This window comes from Daucus carota, chromosome 1 (genome assembly GCF_001625215.2).
Source record: "Daucus carota subsp. sativus chromosome 1, DH1 v3.0, whole genome shotgun sequence".
NCBI classification, from domain to species: domain Eukaryota; kingdom Viridiplantae; phylum Streptophyta; class Magnoliopsida; order Apiales; family Apiaceae; genus Daucus; species Daucus carota.
The window spans coordinates 22,715,186-22,724,383 of NC_030381.2; the positions used below are offsets into that span (position 1 = coordinate 22,715,186).

General features: G+C 36.0%; 1 long non-coding RNA gene across 1 annotated transcript; it reads right to left on the reverse strand.

Moving 5' to 3' along the window:
- Positions 1 to 294: 294 nt before the first annotated feature.
- On the reverse strand, positions 295 to 3,660 carry LOC135152656 (uncharacterized). Its single transcript, XR_010292041.1, has 3 exons — positions 3,485 to 3,660; positions 1,458 to 1,652; positions 295 to 541 (listed from the first exon to the last, which is right to left on the reverse strand). It is a non-coding gene; the product is annotated as an uncharacterized LOC135152656 (long non-coding RNA).
- Between the last annotated feature and the right edge of the window lie 5,538 nt (positions 3,661 to 9,198).

Consider the following 9,198-nt stretch of genomic DNA (forward strand, 5'->3'; position numbering starts at 1 on the left):
ACGTTTGACTTAGTCTCTCTTCTTCACTGTATACACTATATACTCTTTCCAGCGCAACATTTGACCCTAAAGTCAAATGTTGCGCCTCGCGCTCGTGTATGTTGTGACAGCCCGAGAATCCGGGGGTCTGGATTCTGACGTCACCACACAAAATCATTCTAAAACACTTTTGAAAACCTGTATTTTTGAAAAAGGTAATAAAATCAAAGGATTTAAAACCTGAAAACTTTAGTAAAAGATTTAAAAGAAAACACTTTAACCCCCTAAAAACAGGATCGCATCCAGGTTACAGTATTGAAATTAGAATCAACCACTATAAATAAACAATGTCTTACAACCTCAGATCATCTTCGATGAGAAGAATCACTGCCAATCTATTTAAATTATGATTACAACTGAATCTCAACAATTCTATCTAGAACCAACCTTGACAATCTCCCTGAACATTTCCACTTGTCCTCTGTATACTCTATACTCTGACTCCTCGCTTAGCCTTAGCCATATTCGCAATCTCAATTATGCAATTCACCTTTAAGCTTTTCTGAAATGGTTAAAAAGGAATAGCAAGGGTGAGCAACAATGCTCAGCAAGTGTATATAAGCAACAATAGTCCTGAAATATCTTATCAGGGTTCACAAGTTCAGGATATGTAATTGAAAACTTCACAATTCTTATCAGCAATTGAAATCAGAATTCAAACTTACAGAAGAATTGTCGAATTGGATTCATCACATTTTTACTTAAAAACCAAAGGTTAGGCTGCTGATCAGTCACGCACTAACCCCGAACATGGCACACAGCCCTGTTCTCTATACTGGATCCAAGGCACACATTGGCCTATAATTGACCATGAATCTGGTCTGACCACGAATCTGGTCCACATATTTTATAAAAACTAATCCAATTCTAACAATTTAGATCAATAAACAATTCAATCAACAGAACAGAATCATAATTATTATCAACAACAGAAATATTCCAAATCAACTTTTGAGAATCAACATTTCATAAACCATAGTCCGTCTTTTGATAAATCATAGTTCAGGAAATTCCTAATTATTCAGTATCCTCCATTATCGGCTAAGCAACTGAATTTAGCCTGCTAAACCAGCATGACAATGGCGGGTTGAATAATCAAGAAGATCCCAACTCATTCTAGGTTCTAACTATCACTGAGCAACCCATGCTTCAATGACGGTCTGAACTTCGAATTAATTTGTAAAGCTGATATTTTTAAAATCTTGAGGATTGGAAAGAATGGATCAGAATACTTGTAATAGAAATTGAGAGTAATGAGGTGTTTGGCTATTCAAACTTGGAAGTAGAAACAATCATGGGTTTCATTCTCAGAAATAAGAGTTTATTTGAGAAGGGTTTCAGTATAAACAATATCATAATCTTGACAGAATAATCAGAACATGCAATATATATATGAGGAAGGATTTAGGAAAACTTGCCTTAAATCCGATTCCAGTCTCATATCTCAATCTCATCTTTCCACTTTCACATTCTATGCATATCATAGTCTCTAGACCATCTTTGGCTATACTCTATTCGCCACACTGCTTCGTTTACTCGATTCGTTCCTTATTCGCTTTGTAACATCGTTTGACCTTCTGAACGTCTTCGATCGTATCCGTCTCGTCCAAACCCTTTACGAGAATAAGATACTACCATTATCACTAAATAATCTATTGATTCTTATCTCTACTTATCAACTCGGTAGCATAACCTATCGCATATACATATCACGTATATCGATACCCACTTATATAACTCTTTAAACTCATCAAATATCACTTAACACATAATCATGCTTTGACTCTACCATATAGTCTAATCATATTTCACATAACATATTATCAATTAAATATCATATAAATCTTATCGAAAATCCGACATCGTCTCATCTATTTATTAGACTATCCACCTGTTATCCTATCTCAATCAACAATCAACCAACCAAATTCAATCACTATAATCCATATGCTTTTATCCGACATTTATCAAGACACGACACTATGTCATTCAATCATTTATTACATGTATGTAATACTAGAACAACCCGATAGTCCATGCAATCATCAATTAACAGCAATTAGATCACATATAATCATATTCTATACATTTAACAACAATTATTCACATTCTATACTCCACCATATTATTATGTCACATTATAATAGACTTCATAAGCTTTAATCTCTTTTTCGTTTCACTCCATTCTGAATTACGAGTCAAAAGTTATGAACAAAACTGTTTTCTTACTCTCTATCGGCACATAACACATCAAACAGATAGCAGACAACATATTTCATATAAGGTCTCCCATCCCGATTGATGTCAAATCAAGTCTTAGGTTAAAAATGATTTTTCGGGAATTTTCTGGAATTTCTAGACATTTTCGGAATTAAAACAGATAAAAGAATCCATTTTTGAATAAATAATCAAGTCCGATTGCTCAAGATCGGGTCCAAAATTATTTGAAATCAATTAACGAGCCTCGAACATATTTTAGAAAAATAATTCAAAGCTCGAAACTATTTTCCAGAATTTTTAAATCAAAAGGAACAATTAAATCCAATTAATTAATCAATTAAAATCAATTAATAATTAACTAAATTAATTAATCAATTAATATTTAAATTAATTGACCAATTAAAATAATTAATTACTAATTAAAATTAATTTAGAAATTAATTTAGATTTATTTTTGAATAAAGAAATAATTAAAAACTATTTTTGGAATTTAAAATATATAAATAAAACAATTTTGGAAAATTAAATCAAAAGGTTTATTTTGTAAACTTTTGAAAGTTTTCGGCCAGGGTTCAAACTGCAACTTTTCAAAGTTACAGGGGGTGTTTTGTAAGACTCAAAACTTGGGTACGATGACTTCATCATCTTTAAAAGTTGGGGTACCAAACTGCACTTTTGCAGCGGCACCCCCCACAACCGCCGTTAAATTGCCGGAAATACTGTTCCCGGCCTCCCCAAGCTCCCACAAACTCCAGAATTAAAGATTAATGCGCCCTAAAGCTACCCATGGCATCATATTGAACAACAACGCAACTAATTGGCCGGAAAATCGATCGAAAGCTTCGCCGGCGGCGAGTTTTCTTCGATTCCCATGGCTTTATATACGGCTCTGGCGTCGATTCTACACCCACACACACATTCCCCATGAACTCCTCTATCTATTCATTCATACCACTACTGCCCAGATTCATCAGATTAGAAATCCGGCCAAAAGCTTCAAAATCCGGCAAGTTCAATCAAGAACACGAAGAACATTCAATTTCAAAAATCAAACCACTGTTTCTATATGTTATGGAGCTCAAAATTCAACGTATAATATATGAAAACGAATGGCACGAGATGCGCTACAACATGGAATCATCAAAACAACCAAACAAGATCATTTACAAAAATTCATCATTTAAAATTAAATAATTCGAATTTTGTAAAATTAATAGTAAAATACCTACGAAATCTGCAGTGAAACTACTGATTGTAATGGATTCTATGCATCGAGAGCTTCGTTTTGACTATTCATACACCTCCATCGGATTCCAATAACACCTTCAAATCCTCGTTTGATTATGAAGAACACGAAGAACACCCGTTCGTTTTCTCTCGGTATTCGTGCAGAGAAACTGGCGAAATGATTGTACGCGCGAGAAACTATAGAAAAGGCTATTTATAGAAGAAGTTAGGAGAATATTCCTCGAATATGCTTTGGAATATTCCCTTAATATGCTTTGGAATATTCCTGGAATATGCTTCACGCATTACGAGATAACCAGATAATTATTAACTTTAAAAATATTAATAAAACCGTACCGGATCATTTACGGGACAAACCGTACTCCGGATCGAAAAAGTTAAAACACGAGAAATGCTCAGAATGTCCCAAATAGCCTAATGGCGAAATTTTCCCGAACGCCCACGGGGTTTAAAATGCTAAATAACTATTTAAATATAAATAATAATTAAACGAAATTAAATTCACAAATCGATTATAAAATCACGTAGCAATCCAAAAATTGATATGAACATATCTAAATAAACTATATTTTATCCTGATCATATAGAAATTAAAATATCTCAAATCCGAACACATATGAACAGTCAATTCAATAAACCAGATAACACAAACCTCACAAATATTCATATAAATATCACATACTATTCATAATTTATCTGGAAAATACCCAAATGTTCCATATTTTATTCTGAGAATATAAAAATTGAAAACTCGTGATTGCAACATATATAAGCAATCAAAATAGAAAACTAGTTATCAAAGAATTTACCAAATATTCATATAATATTCATAAATAACCATAACTGGTTACACGACCATTACACACGTAACACTTAATCACGTAATACATATATTCACATATCAACCATCTAACTTTTGCATAACAAACCTCTGTATTTTCAGAAATAATATTTGAAATGAGTTTTGAAAGGACAATCATTTGAAAATGCCTAAATAAAAATATGACTCATTCTGATAATATCAATAATTAAACTCACAGTTCTAGCACGTATAAGTACCAATCACAGAAAATCAATTTACACCGAAATTCATGCAATATTCACATTAAATTATCATAACTAACTAAACTCACAATTCCACATGCAACACTTAGCCATGTAACAATAGCAATCTTCTAAATTTTTAAAATCAATTATATAAAATATAATTTTGAAAAGACAACCCTGTATTGATAACACAATAACCCGGAATTTAAATATACAATTTTGAAAATACTTTAAACTGGAATAAAATATTAAACTTTATTCCTTTCTTTCTAAGAAAACAACTTTCATAACAATAAACAATTTTTGAAAAAAATCTGGGTCGCTAAAATAAACGAAATCACAACAGAAGAATGCATCTTCCGTCTTTAACCTTATAATTCACATCACAATTATACTCATATTACACAGACCGTTCATCTTATCAGAAGAAATCAATTAAAGCCAATAGTAATATTCAAAAATTTATTTCTATATTAATAAACTAATTCTGAAAATCTGGGATGTTACATATGTGTAACCACCTAATGACTTAGTTTTTCCTTAAGTCTGTCGAAGTTGCGCCTCTCATACACTGTATGTGTATGAGGGGCAATTTCGACCTTTCATATGTTGCGCCGTCGTGTATATACTGAGTGTAGTATAGGGGCTATCTTTGTAATTTCACATGTTGCGCCTCTCCTCCCTCTGTATACATATATACAAACACTTAGCACATTTCTTTTATTCATCTGTTTGCATATACACAGGATACACACATCGCACCTCCATCTTTTCAAAACCTCTCGACCTCGAGCTTTTTAATTTCACAAAACTCAGACGAAATCTCGTCCATTTAGAATTCTGAGAGTAGCTTTGAGATCCCCTCGTCAAGCTCTTTACTTTCATACCAGTTTTATAGCGATCCATTGGTATTTTTCGACAAGGGTTTTTGAGACTATTCGACTTCGAGGCTAGTTTTTTTAAGTGATCGAAGTGTCCATAATTTGCGAAGCCGATCCCATAATTCTTAGAATTTCGAGAGGAACAACATACTTGAATTTCATCGAAATCTAAAATTCTTGGAATTAGGGTTTTACGGAGCGTTATTAATTAATTATTTTCGTAACATAAGTGGAAATTTGTTCATAATTATTCGTGAAACGAAATTTATAATCATTTTTAATTCTAATTAAAAATGGCTGCAAATTTTGAGATTCCGAAAACAAATTTCACAATTGTTGAGAATAATAATTTAATTACGCAAGCGAATTATCGACGCTGGGTTCGATATATGTCAGAATTTTCATTTGCACGATTTGCAATGACAGAGTCAGTTTATCTTAACAAATCTCTACTTCGAGATTTTCTGTCTTCTGTTTCTGTTGTAAATGAAGGACAGGTATTTGGACTTAAGTGTGTCATTCAGGGACGATGGCTGCAAATTTTGAGATTCCGAAAACAAATTTCACAATTGTTGAGAATAATAATTTAATTACGCAAGCGAATTATCGACGCTGGGTTCGATATATGTCAGAATTTTCATTTGCACGATTTGCAATGACAGAGTCAGTTTATCTTAACAAATCTCTACTTCGAGATTTTCTGTCTTCTGTTTCTGTTGTAAATGAAGGACAGGTATTTGGACTTAAGTGTGTCATTCAGGGACGAACACTCATTATAACTAAACACACCCTGAACAATGCACTCCATTTGCCAACTGAAGACTTTGAAGCTGTTCCAGATAGGGCTGAAAGAATCAACTTCTTCTTTGCTATTCACTGCCAAAGGGAGCCAGATGGTGATCTTCCATCAAAGATGTATGTCAAGCACTTACCTCGAGAGTGGAATTTCTTCTTTAATTCCATCTCTCATGTATTTGCACCAAAGACTTGAGGGTTCCATGGAATCACTACTTTCAACCAGGAAATTGGGATTGCAATAGCACATAATACAAGGATTAATCTGGGGCATCTGATAATGGGAGCTTTTCAGGACTCTCTAAGGAAGAACAGAAATGTACTTCTCTATATTCGATTCTTCCAGATAGTGCTGAATCAGATGCTGACACCTGCTGAGAGAGCTGTCTATCCAAATATAGACAGTGTCATATGCTCCTTCATGACCACAAGGGTAATCTCTATGCTGGAGAGCCATCAAAACTACACCAACAATGAACATGTGGTCCTTTCGGAAGCAATGCAAGAATTTCTAAACAATCAAAACTTGCCTCCACCCTATGTTCAAAATGTTGCTGCTCCTGTAGTTCCTGAAGAGGAGATCCCTGAAGGACAAGCTGAGCAAGTCACTGAGCCACATAGTCAAGCCAATGTTCCTGAGGCTCAAACTTCTCAAATTGAAGAAGAGGTGATAGTGGAAGATGCAGAAACATCCTCCGACAACAATGCTCAATCTGAAGGAGAGGATTCTTTACAAGATAATTCCACTGATTCTGAGGATGAAGTGGATACTCCTGTCCAATCTACTGTAGTTGCACCTAATAATGATGTCATGGTGGATATTGGTGAACTCTTCACCAACACCTACAATCCACTGCTTCAGTCAGGTATCCCTTCTGATCCTGACAACTTGTCTTTTAGTGCACTTGAGGATTGGATTCAAAATTTACTGGATTCCAATCCACTATCTTCACCTCTTGAACGTGCCAGTGAATTTGAAATCCCACAAATTCATAACCAAGGCACCACTACACCAATTCTTGAAGCAGAAACTTCTCAACCCCTCAGCCAACCACTTATTATTTCTGAGAGAGAGGGAGAAAGTGCCTTCAGTGCACCACACAAGGAGAATCTTTCTGAAACTGCAGCTCTGTCTCCTAGTCAGGAAAGGAGAATAGAACCTGAGACAACTACAGATATGTCTATTTCTTCACCACCTCAGCCACATGATATTCCAATGCACAGTGAGGTTGCACACACAATTGAAGAATTGACGGTTGCTAACACTTTGTCATCCATGTCAGGGATAGACACTGTTGTTTCTGATCCTATTCAGGATCAAGTGCCTTCACAGGCTTCTGGGGGAAACTTGGATGAATTGCCAAATACTCCATCCTTGTCTACCCCCCTGGGAGGAACATTCCCAGATCCCTTAAGGGACTCTTCACCTCTCGAAGGTGAACGGCAATCTGTTTCTGAGCCCTTCATATCAAGAAGTGTGCCAGTTATAGAGGACTTGTCACAAAGTCATTCGCCGTCAAAGGCAGTTGTGGGAAACCAGGGTGCTTCGCCAATTCAAGGATCACATCCTTCGAGCCCTGTGTCTACCCACCCTGAGATTCCAACTCAGGATCCAACCAAGGACTCACTACCTTCGAGTAGTTGGCAACTCGTCTCTTATGACTCAGATTCATCTGACGAGGAAACTGAGGACGAAGGCTCACGAACCTTCATTGCACCTTCGGTGACCTCTAGAGAAGAGGCTAAGAAGATTTCATTTGCAGGTACATCCAAGGATGCTGGAACTTCTTTGAGTGAGAGGGAAACACTTACAGAAGTTGTTATACAGAAACCCTCTGACCCACTGAGTGTTCTAGCTTTGAGTGAAACGAGAGAAACACCTACAGAACGAGCAAGTGAGAACCCAACAGCCCAACCTACACTTGAATCTACAATTCCAACTGTATCTGTGACAGAATTTGAAGCTCTGAAGTTCAAAGTTCAACATCTTGAAGCTGAGAATCTTGTTCTATGGGAGGAGTTAGTGGAGATCAAATCTACAATGGAGCAAAGGTTGGCTGCTCTCGAAGCTAAGTTGCTGGCATCTCAACCTTCCAGAGAGGATTACTCAACTGAGGGGGAGAGAGCAGCAGAAAAAGCAAGAGGTAAAAGGGTGATCACAGGGGTGTCAGAAGAATTAATTGACTCTGCTCTTAGAGGTCAATTCAGTTACAGTCATGACGAGTACATCCCTGAGTTTGTTGATGACAGGGTGATAAAGATGGTTGGTGCTGATGATGATGATCTAGAAGAAGGAGAAATTCCTGACAATGAAGTCTTTGCTGATGAACTTGCATATCACAATGACATCTTCCCTCCTGAAGAATTTGAAATTGCAAATCCTCAAGATATTGCTGATGTCTCTAGAGATTTTGCTGAGCAAAGGAGAGCGAGGGAGAAGTTAGAAAATCAAAGACGGATTCGTAGGGAAAGGAGACTTGCTAACTTGCACAAAGATGGAGATGAATGGGATATTGCCAGGGCTGTGTTTGATTTCCCTGAGGTCACTCAGGAAAATAATGATGACGATGTAAAAGATATCTTTGACTCCTTCAGGAACAACTACAAGGATCTACATGATTATCACGAGGTGTTAAATGATATCATTTCAACTGTGTCTGTTGCTGTTCTTCCAAGAAGAGGATGGATGGTCAACATATCATTCGAGCTAAAGAAGGAAGGCCATGGACTCAAACATGTGTCAAGTCAATTTCTCAGAGATCTCTCTCTGACTGAGTTGTTTGTGGTAAGAAATAAGGTCATCTCAACAGGAAAGAAGCAAAATGAAATATTCAGAGATATGGTGGAAGAATGGATTACTGATATTGGACTGGAAATTCATGACAAGCCTTCAGTTATCAAGTATTTCAAGGATGGTATGATTCAGAGTGTTGGACTCACTGATGAAGCATTGTCAACTTACAATCCT